Genomic DNA, 18,876 nt, shown 5'->3' with positions numbered 1-18,876 from the left:
GATTTAAAACTAAAATAGGATTTAGAATTTAAAACTAGGATAGGATTTAAGATTTTAAAAAATAACAACTATCTTTGAAAAAGTATATAAATGCCTTCAAAGGTAGTTTTATTCTCTTATTATTATTTTATGAATTTATAATATATGATTTATTTAACTTATTTAAAGACAAAAGAATTTAGTAAAGACTTGAATTTTATTGGATGTTGTTTTAAAAATATTTAGGAAGAAATATAGAACTTAGCCAGAGCTTAGATCTTGTACTAATTAACAATCATTAGACAAACTGAAAGATCTAACAATTGCATGGTCTTTAAGAAGAGCAAATGATCACTTGTAAAATTTAAGATTTGACATTCAAAGTATATTCTATAGGAAAAAATAAGGAATCACATTAATTAGAGAACTTCTTAAAATAAAAAAGTGAAGAATAATTGTAGCTTCCATTATGAAGCTTTGTAAGAAACCAAGTGAAATTTTTCATGAATAAGTCATATTCTTCTTGTATTTTTGCTTTCTACAATAGATCATCAAGAGCTTCTTCAATCTCCACATTGTCACTAAGTCAAAGTTTTTGATACTAAATATGTTAAGGTTGTCTAATATATATATATATATATATATATATATATAATTATCAAATTATGTAGATATAATGTCTCTCATGCTTTTGGTTAACCTCTTAATTGACTAGATAGGTATTAGATTAATTTTGATCTAATGCGAAAAAATATCATAATGTAGTACTTTTAGTGTAGACTGATGTGCAATGTCCTCATGAAAGATATTCTTATATACTAGTTTATTTTCATATTTGTCTCTAATGTCATGTTATGTGAAAACTAAATTACAAATGCACTTAGTATTTGATTGTAGATAATAAATTGTATTTTTAATAAAAAAAGAATATAAAAATCTTAATAATTTTTTTAAAAAAACATAATTAGATCTTAAAAATTACAGCCAAACCTTAATAAAATCCTAAAAATTCTTGAAGAAATTCTAAAAGAATAATTAGATAATAATAATAATAATAATAATAATAAAACATCAAAGAAATCATAAAGAATATTAAAAAGAAACCAAAAGAAACTCTAAAGAATTTATAAAGCAATCATAAAGAGATGTTTAAAAAGAGGCCTTTAAAATAAATCTTTTAAAAGAAATCTTAAATAATTTATATTGACGCTTTAAAGAAATCTTTAAAAAATTAATTTTAAAGAAATTCTAAAATAATTCCAAAAAATAATTCTAAAGATATCTTACAAAAATATAATAAAATCTAAACCAAAATCTTAAAAAAATCTTAATAAATTTTAATGAAATTTGAAAGATATCTTATAAATCCTAATGAAAACCTAACCAAACCTAAGGCAATGTTAAAACCTCAATAACTATTTATTAAACCATTGATAATGTTTAAAATTTAATAGTTAACAATAAGAATAAAATTTTAAAAAAGAATTTAATATATCAATTGAAACAAAAAGCTCTTTAATTACTTGGATATCAAACTTTTTTCTTCTTCAATCTTGATGTTGATCTTTCAACAACAATAACTCATTATTAAACAATTCACTTAGACTCAAAAATAGTAACATTATTGAAAACTAAGTTTGCAACAGTCTTAAAAAAATTGCTTCAATCCAATTGAAAAATTACTCAAGATCAAAGAGACTTTTAGTTTTGTTTAAAATCCAAATTTTGAGAGTCTAATCTAGTTGGATGTCAATAATCTTTGAACTAATTATTAGATTGAATTTAATTTTACAAAACAAATTCAAGATAAGTAGATGTCACAGACATACTCATGTAAGCTAGTAATTACATATATAAATAAGTAGAAGTAAGTAAAAGTAAATAAAAATAAGTTAATTCTATAGTATTTGATATGAAAGCTTCCTAGAAGCTTCATAGATGCTGCTTTGACTTCATAGGTATCTTTAATTGACTTTTTGGATTAGAAACGTGGTCAACAAGTTAGTCATATGCCACATATGTTGTTAGCTTGAAAACCAAGCTAACTATGTGGCCCATACGTAGAAAAACTTGCCTTGTAAGTCAAGGCAAGTGTCCTATAAAGTCAACACATATTAAAGGTCTTATAGAATGTCACCACGTAGCCCCTAGTTAGATAGTATATATAGAGACAAGAGTGAAGCCTTCTTCACTCTTGTCAACTCTTTTCTTATTTCCACTCTAGTTTCAAGAGTCGTCATGTTTTCTAGTATTTGGCAATAGCCATTCTAGTTCAATATATTATCACCTTTGAGTGATTTCTAAGTATTTTTGAGTGACACAAGAGTGTATTGAGATTATCTTTCTATAGAGTTCATGTCCTTAATAGTTTGACAAGAGTGCTAACATATTGTTTCTATCTTATTCTAAAAGTGAGTGGATTATCTCACTTCTATTATTGTATTTTAAAGGTTACAGACTATCCACCTTTAAACAAAAAAGCTTATTTTCTAACATTGATCTTTTCCTTAAAGAGAGTGGATTACCCCTCTTTGTGGAATTTGTTTTTAGAGGTTGTAGATTACCCTCCTCTTATTTAACTTTTGAATTCATTTGAGTTGTCTATGGAAGAAAAAATCATAGATGCTACACTTGGTGGAAGTGAAAATAGATTTACAAATATTGCAGATCTTCATGAGCTTGTCAACACTCTTAGGACCAAAATTTCACGCATCACCAACACCAACCATGGAAGCACTATTCCTACTATTATGGAAGAAGTTCAGAATCTATGCCAAGAAGTTGTGTAGTTGAAGAAAACAAGTCGATTAGCCTCGCAACTAAATTTCGGGAGTTTTGCTTCTACAAGCTCGAGGGAGGCAAGGATTAGTATGCCTGAAAAGTTTGATGGAATAAGATCAAGATTTCGAGGATTTTTGCAGCAAGTTAAACTCTACTTAAGGTTGCATCCTTTCCAATACCTTGATGGATTTACTCAAGTTGGATTCATAGGTGCACTTCTATTTGAAAGTGCTCTCTCTTGGTTCACACCTTTGATGGAAAAAGATTCATGACTACTCTATGATTTGAACTCATTCTTGAAAGTATTTATGGCTACATTTGGAGAAAGTGATCAAAAAAAGGTAGCAGAGATCAAGCTTGTATCACTATGACAAGGATCACATTCAACCACCATGTATGCCGCTAAATTGCAAAGACTTGCTTGTGATGTGGACTCAAATGATAAAGCCCTTATCAATCAATTTCACTATGGATTAAAGGATAATGTCAAAGATTTGTTATTGATAATGCCAAAAATAGATTTTTTAAAACAATTCATTGCTCAAGCTATTGTATGTGATAATCGTTTATTTAAAAGACGTCAAGAATAAAGTTATGGCTGAAGAGGAACAAGTCAAGTCATGGCAACACCTTCTAAGTTTTTAGAAACCTTTCCATCATGGCCAGAGCCAATGCAAATTGATACGGTATGTTTTAAACTCCTCACGGAGTAGAAAAATATTTGACGATGTCAAGAGGGCTTATGTCTATATTACGGAGAAGCTAAACACACTGCTCAACATTGTTCAAGGAAGCAACGCAATCACAAAATAAAAAGTATGATTGCAAAAGAAAACAATGTATCGAAAAACGAGTTCCTCTAGCTATAATAGGGACCATGCAGTTGGAATCATGTGCAACACCTAGTCAAGGTCCTATTCTCTCCTCAGATCCCTCACCTTGTTTTATAATAGATGTGTGTTTAGGACCCAAAAATCATAAAGTCTTTGCATTATTAGATTTAGGAGCCTCAACTTATTTTATAAACGAAGACTTTATCAAAAAATAAGAAATATCATTAATCAAGAAAATCAAACCCATACATGTGGAAGTCATAGATGGTTGTTCGTTGTCTTCTAGTGATGTTACCTATGAGAATGTTCCTTTAGATGTAGTAATTAAAGATCATAATAGTGTAGTAATATTTAATGTGATATGATCTCTTTTGAATCTAGTCATTTTAGGACTATTATGGTTAGAAAAGTACAACCCTCAGATAGATTGAATTTCTCGTAACCTTAACTTTTCTAATAGTTTATTTCGAAATTCTATTAATTAAGAGAAAATACATAAGTCTAGTGCATCTAAGCCCTTACTAGTAGGGGCAAGAGCTTTCATATATGCAGCCAAAGAAGGGTCATCTTTTGCTATATATACCATGCCCATTTCAGATAGTGAAAAGACGTCAAGTGATATTCCTAGTCAATATCAAGAATTCCAAGATATTTTTGAGAAGAAGAATGTAGATATTCTTTCAGAATATTGACCTTATAATTTTTCAATTGATCTATAAGAAGGAGCTCAATTGCAACTTGGACCAATCTTTAGCTTATCACAAAACGAGTTGGCTGCACTAAAGGAGTATATTGACAAGAACTTGGCTAAAAACTTCATACGCCATTCAAAATCTCTAACAAGAGCGTCGATCTTATTTGTGAAGAAAAAAGATGGATCTCTATAGATGTGCGTAGACTATCGGGGCCTTAATAAGATCACCATCAAAAATAGATATCCTTTACTTTTGATTTCAGGATTTCTTGATCAATTCAATCAAGCAAAGATCTACACAAAAATAGATCTACGAAGAACATACAACTTGGTCCGCATCAAAGAAGGAGATGAATAGAAGACTGCTTTTTGAACTAGATATGGACATTTTGAATATAATGTCATGCCTTTTGGACTCACAAACGCACCAGCTGCTTTTCAACATCTTATGAATGATGTTTTTTGTGAGTTTTTAGATGATTTTGTCGTTTGTTATTTAGACAACATTCTAATCTATTCTAAGAACACAAAAGAATATGAACTCTATGTTTGTCGTGTGTTACAAAAACTAAGAGATGCAAGATTATATGCTAAGTTGAAAAAGTGTATATTCCACACTATTCGAGTTGACTTTTAAGATACATCATTTCCAACGAAGGCCTGATGATGGATCCCAAGAAGGTCCAGATTATCATCGATTGAAAGATTCCAAGAATAGTACGAGATAAGCAATGCTTTTTGGGCTTTGCAAATTACTGTCAAATCTTCATCAAGAACTTTTCTCAAGTTGCAGCTCCATTTATGCGTTTGACTTGTAAAGACAAATTTGAGTGGAGTAAAGAAGCTAAAGTAGCGTTTAATGCTTTAAATAAGGAATTTACTTTTGTACCAATCTTGTATTGCGTCGACTTCTCCAAGATATTTTTTATGAAAACAGATGCATCAAACTTTGCTTTGGGTGCTATTTTGTTACAAATGGGAGCAAATGACAAGTTCCATTCAATAGCTTTCCATTCTAGGAATTTTTCAACAGTCGAGATTAATTATAAAATCCACGATAAAGAGCTTTTTGTAATTATGGATTCATTTCAAGAATAGCGTCATTAACTAGAAGGCACCTCAAGTCCAATCACCGTGTACACGGATCATAAGAACCTCAAGTATTTCATGTCAATATGCGTATTAAATCATCGTCAAGCTCATTGGAACATGTCTTTATCAAGATTCAAGTTCATCATGACTTATCAATCAGAAAAATAAGAAGGTTTATCTAATACCTTATTTAGACATTCTTATCTTACATCAAAAGAAGGAGATGCAACTTTTGAGCAACAAAGAATGGTTCTCTTGAAGCCGGAGCAATTTCATCTTCGAGCAATAAAATCAACATTGACTATTGATTTAACTTTTCTCAAGCAAGTTTAGTTAAGTATATCTTCAGACCCTCTTATTTACAATATCAAGAATAATTCTTCTAAATCTCATGATCCCTCAAAATTTGAATTCAAGAACAACCTACTCTATTTCGAAGGACGCCTATATGTTCCAAAAAGAGAAGTAAGTTTACGTGTTCTTCAAGCCTGTCACAACTTTCCAGCAGCAGGACATTTTGAATACAATAAGACTTTGGAGCTAATATCTAGGGATTTTTGGTGGCCTCAAATGTAGAAGGCACTCAAAGATTTTGTACAATCATGTAATGTTTGCTCAAGATCAAAAACTCCTCGTCATCGACCTTTTGGACTTCTTCAGCTATTATCCATTCCAGAACAATCATGGTCTTCTGTTTCTATGGACTTCATCATAGATCTTTTAAGCTCAGGTTCTTATGACTCTATATTTGTGATAGTAGATCGCTTCACCAAGATGGCATATTTTGCGCCATGTACAAAATCCATCACGGGTGAAGAAACAACTAAACTTTTTATTGATAATATCTATTGCTATCATGGATTATCAAAGGATATTATATTGGATAGGGGAACTCAGTTTGTATCAAGATTTTGGAGAACCCTTTTTAAGATTTTACAAGTGGATATAAAACTATCTTTGGCTTTTCATCCTCAAACTGATGGATAGATAGAGTGCATAAACCAAATCTTGGAGCAATACTTAAGATGTACCATCAACTATCAACAAGATGATTGGACAACTCTTTTGCCATTGGCAGAATTTTCTTATAATAATATGGTGCATTCTTCTACGCAACAAACACCTTTCTTTACCAATTATGGTTATCATCTATGACTTGATATGTTTGATTTCTCAAAAGTTGATAACCTTGCAGTAGAAAATATGGCAAATTGGTTGTTAGAGTTACATGCAATAATGAAGGCGCAATTAAAAGAAGCTCAAGAATGACAAAAGATAAATGCAGATGTCTATTAAAAAGAACAACCACCATTCCACATGGGCAATAAGGTATGGTTACTTCGTCGCAATATCAAGACCACTCATCTTTGTGACAAATTAGACTATCGAAGGCTTGGACCATTTTCTATTTCTGTACAAATCAATCTAGTTGCATATCGTTTATATCTACCAGAGTCAATAAAAATCCATCTAATATTCTACGTGTCTCTTTTTGAACCATACAAGATAGTGGACATATCAAGAAAAAGACAAGCTCCACTTCCTCCTATTGAAATGGACAATAATGAAGAGTTTGAAGTGGAAGAAGTCTTAGATTCAAGGCGGCATCGAAATAAATTATAATATCTTATCCATTGGTACGGATATGATATTAGTGAATGCACATGGGAGCTAGTAAAGAATCTTATAAATACAGCAAAGGTGATGGAGGCTTTTCATCGACGACATCCATCAAAACCAAGATAAAAAATCTTCTTTATAAAAGAAACAAGATCTAGACAAGATAACATTCTACTTTCAATCCTTATTTGTAACTTCTTTGTAGTTGTGACGCTAAGGAGATAGAGAACTAACAACTAGCGGATTCGACTTAAGAGCCTTCATTTGTGGACCTACCGAACGAGATATTACAATTATCACAACCTTTAAGATGACGCAATCGAGATGAAGATCTTCAAGAACGACATGTTTTTCTTCGAATAGATGGCGAGATACAATGCATTTGGTATCATGACCTTGGAAGGGACTTTCGATGTTTGATGATTTTACTAGAAGTAGGAACAACTCCTGATGGTATTCCAAATATTTTATTCAAAGGAAGTTATGAAGGCCTCAACAACGACCAAATAATTGGATGGTCTTCCCGCCCTGATATGGGACACTACTAATGGTTGAGAGGCCCTATCAATCATCTTCGAAGAGAACAAAGATCACGGTATGTGACAAATACAATTCGTCACATCATAAATTTTCTCAACATATGATAATCGCTCTTCGTGGAACTCGTCCCTAGAAGCGAGGATAATGTCACGAACATACTCATATAAGCTAGTAATTACATATATAAATAAGTAGAAGTAGATAAAATTAGATAAAAATAAGTTAATTTTATAGTATTTAATATGAAAGCTTCCTAGAAGCTTTATAGACACTATTTTGACTTCATAGGTGTCTTTAATTGTCTTTTTGGATTAGAAACGTGCTCAACAAGTTGGCCATGTGCCACACATGTTGTTAGCTTGAAGACCAAGCTAACTATGTGGCCCATATGTAGAAAAACTTACCTTGTAAGTCAAGGCAAGTGTCCTATAAAGTCAATATATATTAAAGGTCCTATAGAACGTCACCACGTAGCCCCTAGTTAGATAGTATATATAGAGACAAGAGTGAAGCCTTCTTCACTCTTGTCAACTCCTTTCTTATTTTTAGTCTAGTTTCAAGAGTCATCATGTTTTCTAGTCTTTGGCAATAGCCATTCTAGTTCAATATATTATCACCTTTGACTGATTTCGAAGTATTTTCGAGTGACACAAGAGTGTATTGAGATTATCTTTCTTTAGAGTTCATGTCCTTGATAGTAGATGCACAAGTCCTTGAATTTTCATTTATCAATATGTTAAAATTCTTAAATAATTCTTTAAAATATTAACTTTCTTTTATTTTTAAAAAATCCAAACTACTTAAAATACTTCTTACTTTGAAAAGTTTTCAGAAATTCTATAATAATTCAAATCACTCATAATTAATGTTCAACAAAATTCTAGTAATTATTTTCTCTAAACTTGCTTTTCAATCAAAAATTAAATCCTAGATTTGCTATAAAGAGGCAGTTTTGTGACTTGGGGTCTAATTTTAATGTAGATCTATAATTAAGGCCATATGCTATAGTTCAAATGGTTTCATGCCATGAAAAAAAAAAAAAAAAAAATTCTATCAAAGAAGATGATGTGGATGGCCTTTTAAATAGTATACTTTTCTTATTTGGTAATAATATTTTGATAGAGAGTCAATAGAGATGTATATTTTTGTCTTATATTGGAAATAAATCAAAATTCCAAAAAATGAGTCGAGAGATATTTGTCCCCGTAATCAATTTGTAAGAAGAAGATTCTAAGCTTAAACTATGTTTAATCATTTGTTTAAAAAATTAAAAGTACTAAAATGTCTTGCTTTTAATCCACTTGAATCAAGTAAAGATATTAATAAATGTAAGGATATATTTTTCTTCAAAAGTTAATGTTAGCAATCTATAAAGATTAATATAGAAGAATTTAAGTGATTGGCTAGTGGTAGATTGAACTTCTTTTGGAATCGTCTTCTTATGATTTTTTTCCAAAATATAAGAAAAAAAATTATATTTTATAAATTAAAGTGATAGAATTTCAATGACTAAGTTTTGTGCAATCATGAATAGGCTAATTAATCATTTAGAAAATTGATGCTCTTATGCTAAATATCATTGAGGTTCTTAGAGGTATTTCTTATTTCATGAATTTTAGTTGTGAGATCCATTAATAAAGAAGTTACATAAGCACATGCAAAATATCTTGTAATTGTAGATGTGAATGATATATCTAATAAGGTTGGTGTAAATGCAATATCAAAAGAGGAGGATTATAAGTTTTATATTTTTCATACTAGTACCAAGCCAACTTCAAGTGCTTTATCGAAAATTGAGAGTATAATTAATGTAAAGTAAGATGTGTCTATGCACTTGTCCACACTTTTTTTTAGAATTTGTAACAAGTAGAAGATGATATGATATTTTTTTAATAAAGATGAAGAGGTGGATATTTCACATATGTAAGTGGTAGAAGATAACTTAGTTACATTGGAAGTAATAGAAAGCTTCAACTTTGATGCACATATATTAATATACTATCCAATATTAATAATACCATTGGTATTGAATACATATTTTGGAATCCATTAAGTTATAGTAGGACAAGCTGCTCCAATACAATCATTACAATAATGTATTTTTTTCTTAAATGTACTTATATATAGTTTAATAATAGATACAAAAGTATTACCAATAATTGTCAAAGCCATAATTGATGAAGTTACAATAGTGTCAATGGAGATGCTTGTGATTTTAAGTGATGTAATAGTTTTATCCAATACAAGTACCATAGAAAATATTAAAGAATATAGTGCATTCCAAAAAAGACATGTCTCAATTCTAAGATCTAATGTTTGGCTATAAAATCTACACAAGCTATTATTTGATTCTTATATAATACATATAACAAATGTGATGATGTTAGTTGATTATAAATTATGCATGAATTATATAAAAATGTTGAATTAAATCTAACATTAGTTATTTTTTCGACAAAGATCATAATTTTCTTTAAATCCAATACATACAAAATATTAGTCAAAGTTTTATTATCAATAGTGATAGTTCTTTTTTTAAAAATAGATGATATCTTATTTATAGTGGTCACATAATTATTGCATATAATTAATTTAAAACTATCTAAAATTTCTTTTTTTAGTCATATAGTTGAACATAGCAAAGTTAATGTATTAAGGTACAACATCATGTTTTATGATATTTACTTCAAAGTATTCATTAAAGATTTTATGATACTCTTCATATCATAAAGATTATTAGTAGTATATTTTAATAAAATAAGCTTATCTAGAAGTTCACTTCTTGGAGATGATGCATTGCTCTAACATTGATCTAGGATATGACAATGTGTTCATCAAGGCATTATCATAATATAATACTAATAAGTGAAAGAATGAAAAAAATATTATACTTTAGAAGATCTTATTTCAAACTATTGTAGCAAATTATCTTAAAAATATAAATAATAGTCAAAAGATATTAAAACTAAAAGTGTAAATGTAGCCTTTTTACAAAATAAACTTCTACTTATTACTTATTATGCCTCGAGGTCTAATTTTGATCCTAGTTGGCAACCAAACTTTTTTAGGTATCAATTCTTATTTTCTTAAGTTAATTTTTGCTAAAATTGACTCCTAACTCTTTTTTATATGTGCATATATTCTTTATTTTTCTAATCTACCTTATTTTGGAAGTTTGGTAGTAGTTCTACAGGTAAAAATTTGTGGATTTGTGATTATAATTTTTTTATTGCATATTATAAATTTGAGCATGATTGAATGATTAGATTAAAGGTTATTCAAATTTAAGTAGGTTGGAGTCTCAAAAATGGGGGTTTTGAGGATCAATGAAGGTTTCTAAGATCATTAGCAATCTGGTAGTTGGATTGAGGTGAAATTTATAAATATAGATAGTAGACTTGATTTTCAACATATAAATAAATTTTTAGAGGTATTTAATAGTGGAATTAAGATATTTTTGTTTCGAAAGATTGGCATTAAGATTAAACAAGCAAGCCGGCCAATACTTGAATAGATTTTAAGACTTATCTTTTATTTGGTAAATTTAATCTTCTTAAAAATATTTGAGCTTGTTTTTATCTTAGTTGTCAAGAATTATATAAAATTTGAGTTGAAATCAATGGTTTGATTATTAGTTAATAAGGTTTCAATCTACCATAAATTTGTTAAGAATTTATTTAAGATTAAGATTTATTATGATTTATCTAGAATTTATCTAGGATTTTTCTAGGATTTGATTAAGATTTGTCTTATATTTTTTTAGGATTTGATTAGGATTTTTCTAGTATTTTTTTAAAATTTTATTGAAATTCAATTATAATTTATTTAAGATTTTTTTATTTTTTTATAATTTATTTAAAATAATAGTTCACACATAGCAATCTTTTTCTACATCATATTCTTCAATAATTAAATTGGTAATCTTTGGAAATTCACTACTTATGTCCACCACAAGCATTATATCCTAGTTATTATTGTTATTTGAATAAAGGCCATGATTGCAATATCTATGGTGTATGACCTCTTTGTTGACTTTGTTTTGACAGCCTTTCTTCCAAAATTCTTTGATTTACATATATCTCTCAAGTGTTATGTAGATGAGTAGATGAGTTTAAGTAAGTTCAACATTAAATTGTAAGATGAATGGTCCTTAATTATTAAAGCGCCCTTACAAGACAATATGCATTAATTTTATGGATTCTAATTCAAAATTCATAATAATTAACTTGTTAGTGATATCTTCAATTCATTTGAAGTAATCTTCTATTATTGTCATTTTTGACGTGTTGATATTTTGAAGTTAGTATTCAAGTATTAGTTTTTATTGGAGCAACTCCACTATATTAGTGCATGAGGTAGGTCTAGCACTTCATTGAATTAATATAAAAATCTTTTGTGATTGGCTAGAATTTATATCAAACAATAGCCATGTATCACGAACATATACATGTAAGCTAATAATTACTTATATAAATAGGTAGAAGCAAGTAGAAGTAGATAAAAATAAGTTAATTTTATAATATCTTCTATAGAAACTTCATAGACACTACTTTGACTTTATAGGTGTCTATAATTGATTTTTTGAGTTAGAAAAGTAGTCAACAAGTTGGCCATGTACCACACGAGTTGTTAGTTTGAAGACCAAGCTAATTATATGGCCCATACATAGAAAATCTTGTCTTGTAAGTTAAGGCATGTATCTTGCAAAGTCAATACATATTGAAGGTCCTATAGAACATCTCCATGTTGTCGGGGTAGAGAGAGTTTATTTTAAGAAAGTACTAGGCTCTTGGCTACCACTAATTACTCAATCAAGTCTTGAGATAAAAAAGACCAAGTTTATATATATATACATATAACACCTTTAGATACCAATACACCAAATATATAAGTCTTAAGTTCCCAAAAGCATCCAAAATATGATAAAACCTCTAAATTCTTAAATATCCTTATGGAGTATTATTTCTAAACTTAAAAAACTCATATCTTCTAATCAAATTGTCCAAACACATTCAAATTTTATATAAAATATTGATATACTTCTAACTACTGCAACAAATTTCAATTGAAAATTCATCGCGGATCTTAAGATATCACCAAAGTCCTAACAGTACCTTCAAATTCTAATTTTTATACATTTGTATATAATTTTCTTCATATCTCACATAATAAATACTCAAATGCCATAAAAATTATATTTATAGCTTCTTAATATAATAATCTATCTTTTTCATAAGGTTTTAGTCAAAAATTCGTCCAAAAACTCAAGATATGGCTCAAACCATTACTATGAATAAAATCACTTACTTACTTCTTCTAATTTAGATGTGCTGACTTCAACCCTCTATAAATTCTTTATCCAAATTCCAAATTCATCAAAAAATATATAAAAAGTATAGTTGAGAAAGTGCTCTTTCTAACCCTAATCACCGAATTTTCGTTGCTTTCTTTAAATGTATGTTATTCCCCAAAAAGTGACAATAGATATGAAATTAACATCTTAACTTTGAGTGCCAATAATTCCTTCATAAAAACTCCAAATCACATAAAATTTGTATCCAATCCATATCTAAAATCCTAAACTTGATAATCCTAGCCTCCAAAGCTCAAATGAACTCCAAATAGAAACCATAACTCCTAATAAGGCCTCAGGCAGCCTCCTTGAAGCCCATTGGGCATGGCCTTCAACCAATAGGAATGAAGATTCCTATTCTTTGCCTTCATCCAACCATGCCTTGCTTTCATTCCTCCCAATAAGCCTCCTACTAGTTAAGATTTTTATCTTTAAGCTCTAATCTCCTCTCAAAGCTTCATACTAAACATTTAGGTCCTATAAGTTTTTTAAATATTATAATCAAAATAATTAAAATTCAAAATAAAGCTTTTTATATCCACTCTCTTTAAATTAATCTATTAACCATTCAAACATATATCAATACTTATGAACATATTATATGTCCTAACTAATTTTTACATATTATAAGAAATTACAATACGATAATGTAGCCCCTAGTTAGATAGTATATATAGAGACAAAAAAGAAGCTTTCTTCACCTTTGTCAACTCTTTTCTTGTTTCTAGTCTAGTTTCAAGAGTCTCAAGTTTTCTTGTCTTTTGGCAATAAGCCATTCCAATTTCTTTTTAATATACATACTTCCTTATTTCTATTTTGTTAATCTTTCTTTGACACAAATTTCATTGGTTTATGCATCATCTTTTAGTTCATGTCCTTGACAGATTGACAAGAGTACACTTACAATATCAAAGCTTTGTCTTATCTTGATTAAGAGTAGATTATCCCTTTTTCATGATAAAACATAAGCATATTAGAAGTTACTGATTACTCTCTTCTAAACTGATATTGTTTTTAATATTTTCTTTGTTTTCAAGTCCTTTCTTCTATTTTTCTTGAGTGGTATTAGATATTTTTTTCAATATCATTATGGCAGAGCTTGTTGAAATGAAGAATGCAATGGCACAAATGCAAGAACAATTAAGAGAGTTGATACTTGCGATACATCAATAAGAATGGTAGGAAATGAGGATATAGAGATGATTAGAGCTGCTTCAATATTTGTACCAAATTGTGTCCCTCCACCTACAATGGAACATCCTTTAAGTGTTAGAGAACCAAGAGTTGTTTTGCTTGAGAAGTTTGATAGTATAAGATTCAAATTTCAAAGATTTATCAATCAAGTACAACTTGTAATTGAACTTCAACTTCAAAGCTATCCAACTTCAAGATCACAAGTTAGATTCATTCATACATTTCTTTCAGGTTTAGCAATATCATCGTTTTTATCTTTTTTTGAATGATAAAATCTAATATTAGATAATTTGGAGGCATTTTTGGTAGGATTCCGATCCATGTGTGGAAAACATGATGTAACTTGTGTTGCAACCAATAAGATCTATATTTTGCTATAAGGCAATCGATTTGTAATGTTATATATTTCACAGTTTTGGCAACTTGCAACTAATATCAAGTGGGATGATGTTGCACTTATTAGCCAATTTCTTTATAGATTACAATATGAAGTAAAAAAATTGATGTTCAACTTACCTGAGCTTCAAACATTGAATCAAGCAATTGATTTTGCTATGAAATACGACAATTGATTTTTTAAATTTTAATCTAAGAGTCACACAAATGGATCTCAACGTTATTATAATTCAATGGCAACAGCAACATCTCCTCAATACATACATTCAAAAGTAGAAGATATACAAATTGATGCGGTATGTTTTAAACCTCTTACCGAGATAGAAAAGACTTGTCGCCATCAAGAAGGATTGTACTTATATTGTGGAGAAGCTAAACATACTACTCAATATTATCTAAAGAAGTGATAAAATCATAAAATGAGGAGTACACCTATCAAAGAAAAAAATGTGTTAGAAAACGAATTTGTGTAGCTATAATAAGAATCATGCGGCTAGAATCTTATACAATTTTTAATGAAGATCCTATCCTCTCTTCAAAATCTTCTCCTTATTTTATAATAGATGTGCATTTAGGACCTAATAATTATAAAGCCTCCGCCTTGATACATTCAAGAGTCTCAACTTATTTTTTATACGTAGAATTTGTTAAAAGTCATAAAATATCGTTAGTACAAAAAACCAAACTTGTTCATACATAAGTCATAGATGGTCGTCCGTTGTCTTTTGGAGATGTTACTCATGAAACACTTCTTATAGATGTAGCAAAAAATGGTCATAATAGTTGCATAATCTTTAATATAATTAGATCTCCGTCTAATCCAATTATTTTAGGTGTATCATGGTTAGAAAAGTATAATCCTTATATAGATTAGATTTCTCATAACCTTGACTTTTCTAAAAGCATAATTAAGAGTGAAATTAATCCAGTAGAAAGTCATAAGTCTAGTACAATTAAACCTAGGTTTGTAGGTGCAAAAGCTTTCTTGCATGCTGTAAAAGAAAGATCACCTTGTGTTATTTATGCCACACATGTTTCTAATGATGTAGAGACTTCAAGTGGCATTTCCAACCAATATCAAGAATTTCAAGATGTAATTGAGAAGAAGAATACAGATACTCTTCCAAAACATCATCCCTATGACTACTCAATTGACCTTTAAGAAGGGGCACAACTGCCATTTGGACCAATCTATAGTTTATTACAAAATGAATTGGCTGAATTCAAGGAATATATTGAAGAGAATCTAGCCAAGAATTTCATATGTTATTCCAAATCACTAGTAGGAGCTTCAATCTTATTTGTGAAGAAGAAAGATAGATCATTGCAGTGATAACAGATAATAAAATTGTCTAAAAACTCTCGAAAAATATCATTCATTAGATGTTGAAAAGTTGTCGATGCATTTGTAAGTTCAAAAGGCATGACTTTGTATTCAAAATATCCATACCTAGTTTGAAATGCAATCTTCTATTTATCTCCTTCTTTAAAACGTACTAGATTGTATACTCCCCATAGATCTATTTTTGTGTAGATCTTAGCTTGATTCAATTGATTGAGAAGTCTTGATATCAAAGGTAGAGGGTACCTATTTTTGATGGTGATCTTGTTGAGTCCTCAATAAGTGATGTATTCCATACTACTCAAGTCAACTTCTTAGGATACATCATTTCAAATGATGGACTTATGATGGATCCTAAGAAAGTTCAAACGATTATGGATTGGAAGATTTCAAAAATGGTAAGAAATGTCTAATGATTTTTGAACTTTACCAACTATTATCGGATCTTTATCAAAGACTTCTCTTAAGTTGCAGCTCCACTTATTCGTTTAACTTGCAAAGACAAACTCAAGTGGAGCAAAAAAACTGAAGTATCTTTTGAAACTTTGAAGTCAATCTTTATTTTTGCACCAAACTTGTATTGCATCAACTTTTATAAGGTATTTTTTTATGAAAATAGATGCATCACATTTTACTTTGGATGCCGTATTATCACAAATAGAAACAGATGATAAACTTCACCCAATATCTTTTCATTCCACAAAATTTTCAACAGCCAAGATTAATTATGAAATCCACGACAAAGAACTTCTTCCAATCATGGATTCATTTCAAGAATGGCATCATTATTTAAAAGGTACTTCTAATCTAGTCACCATATATGTGGATTACAAGAATCTCAAGTACTTCATGTCAACATGTCTTTTAAATCATTGCTAAGCTTATTGAAGCATGTCTTTATCAAGATTTGATTTCAAGATTACATATCAATCCAGAAAACAACAAGGTTTGTCAGACATCTTTTCTAGACATTCTTATCTTGCACCAAAAGAAGAAGGTGCATCTTTTGATCAGTAAAGAATAATTCACTTGAAGTCAAAGAATTTTCATCTTCTAGTAATGAAATCAATATTGACTATTGATTTGATCCTTATGAAACAAATCCAATCAAGTATGTCTTCTAATCCTCTTGTTCACAATATCAAGAATCTTTCTTCTAATTCCTAAGATACTTCTAAGTTTGAATTCAAAAACAATCCATTCTATTTCAAAGATCGATTGTATGTTCTAAAAGGAGAAGCATGTTTACATGTTCTTCAAGCACGTCATAACTTTCCAATAGCAAGACATTTTGGATATAATAAGACTTTGGAGCTTATATCCAGAGATTTTTGGTGGCTACAAATGTAGACAGGTGTAAAAGACTTTGTTTAGTTATGCGACATTTATTCAAGATCAAAAACTCCTCGTCATCTACCTTATGGACTTCTTCAACCATTACTTATTCCAATACAACCATGGTCTTCTGTTTCTATGGATTTTATCACAGATCTTTGAATCTCAGGTTCTTATGACTCTATATTCGTGATAGTAGATCATTTTACCAAGATGGCATATTTTTTACCATATATAAAATTTATCTTAAGTAAAGAAATAACTAAACTCTTTCTTGACAACATCTATTGCTATCATGTATTACTCAAGGATATTATATCCAATAAGAGAATTCAGTTTATATGAAGATTTTGGCAAACTCTTTTCAAGATTCTAAAAGAAGATTTAAAACTATCTTCGACATTTCATCTTCAAAATGATGGACAAACGGAGTGTGTTAATCAAGTTTTGGAACAGTATTTAAGATGTACCATCAACTACCAATAAGATGATTGGAGAATTCTTTTGCCATTGGCAGAGTTTACTTATAATAACACGGTACATTTTTCTACAAAATAAACACCTTTCTTTCTCAATTATGGTTATCATCCACGACTTGATACTTTTGACTTTTTAAAAGCAGATAATCTTGTGGTAAAAGATTTGGCAAATCATTTGTCAAAGCTACATGCAACAATGAAAGCACAATTAAAAGAAGCTCAAGAACAACAAAAGATCAATATAGATGTTTAACGAAAGGAACAACCACCATTCCACATGGGTGACAAGGTATGGTTACTTCATCGCAATATTAAGACCACTCATCTTTGTGACAAGTTAGACTATTGTAGACTTGGACTATTTCATATTTTTATACAAATCAATCCAATTGCATATCGTTTACACCTACTGGAGTCAATGAAAATCCATCAAGTATTTCATGTGTCTCTTCTTGAACCATACAAGATAGTGGACATACCAAAAAAAAGACAAGTTCTACCTCTTCCTATAGAAATAGACAATAATAAAGAGTTCAAAGTGGAAGAAGTCGTAGTTTTAAGGCGGCGCCAAAATAAATTAGAATATCTTATCCATTGGCATGGATATGATATTAGTAAACGCACATGGGAGCCAGTAAAGAATCTTACAAATGCAGAGAAGGCAGTGGAGGCTTTTCATCGATGACATCCATCAAAAATAAGAAAAAAAACCTTCTCTATAAAAGAAACAAGATCTAGGCAAGATAACATTTTACTTTCAATCCTTGTTTGTAGCTTCTTTGTAGTTATGATACTAAGGAGATGGAGAACCAACAATTAGTAGATTCAACTGAAAAGCCTTCATTTGCTGACCTGCCAGACAAGACATTGCTATTGTCACAACCTTCAAGATGATGTAATCGAGATGAAGATCCTCAAGAACGACATATTTTTCCTCAAATAGATGGCGAAATACAACATGTTTGGTATCACGACCTTGGAAGAGACTCCTGATATTTGATAATTTTATTAGAAGTAAGAACAACTCCTAACAGTATTCCAAATATTTTATTTGAAGGAAGTTATAAAGGCCTCAACAAGGCGGTCTTCTTGCTTTAGTATGGGACACTAGTCTAGTTTCAAGAGTCTCAAGTTTTCTTGTCTTTTGGCAATAAGCCATTCTAGTTTCTTTTTAGTATACGTACTTCCTTTTTTTTTTTTGTTATTCTTTCTTTGACATAGATTTCATTGGTTTATGC

Source organism: Physcomitrium patens, chromosome 22 (assembly GCF_059467195.1).
Source record: "Physcomitrium patens ecotype Gransden chromosome 22, ASM5946719v1, whole genome shotgun sequence".
Taxonomy (NCBI): Eukaryota; Viridiplantae; Streptophyta; class Bryopsida; order Funariales; family Funariaceae; genus Physcomitrium; species Physcomitrium patens.
This window is presented reverse-complemented; position numbering follows the sequence as displayed.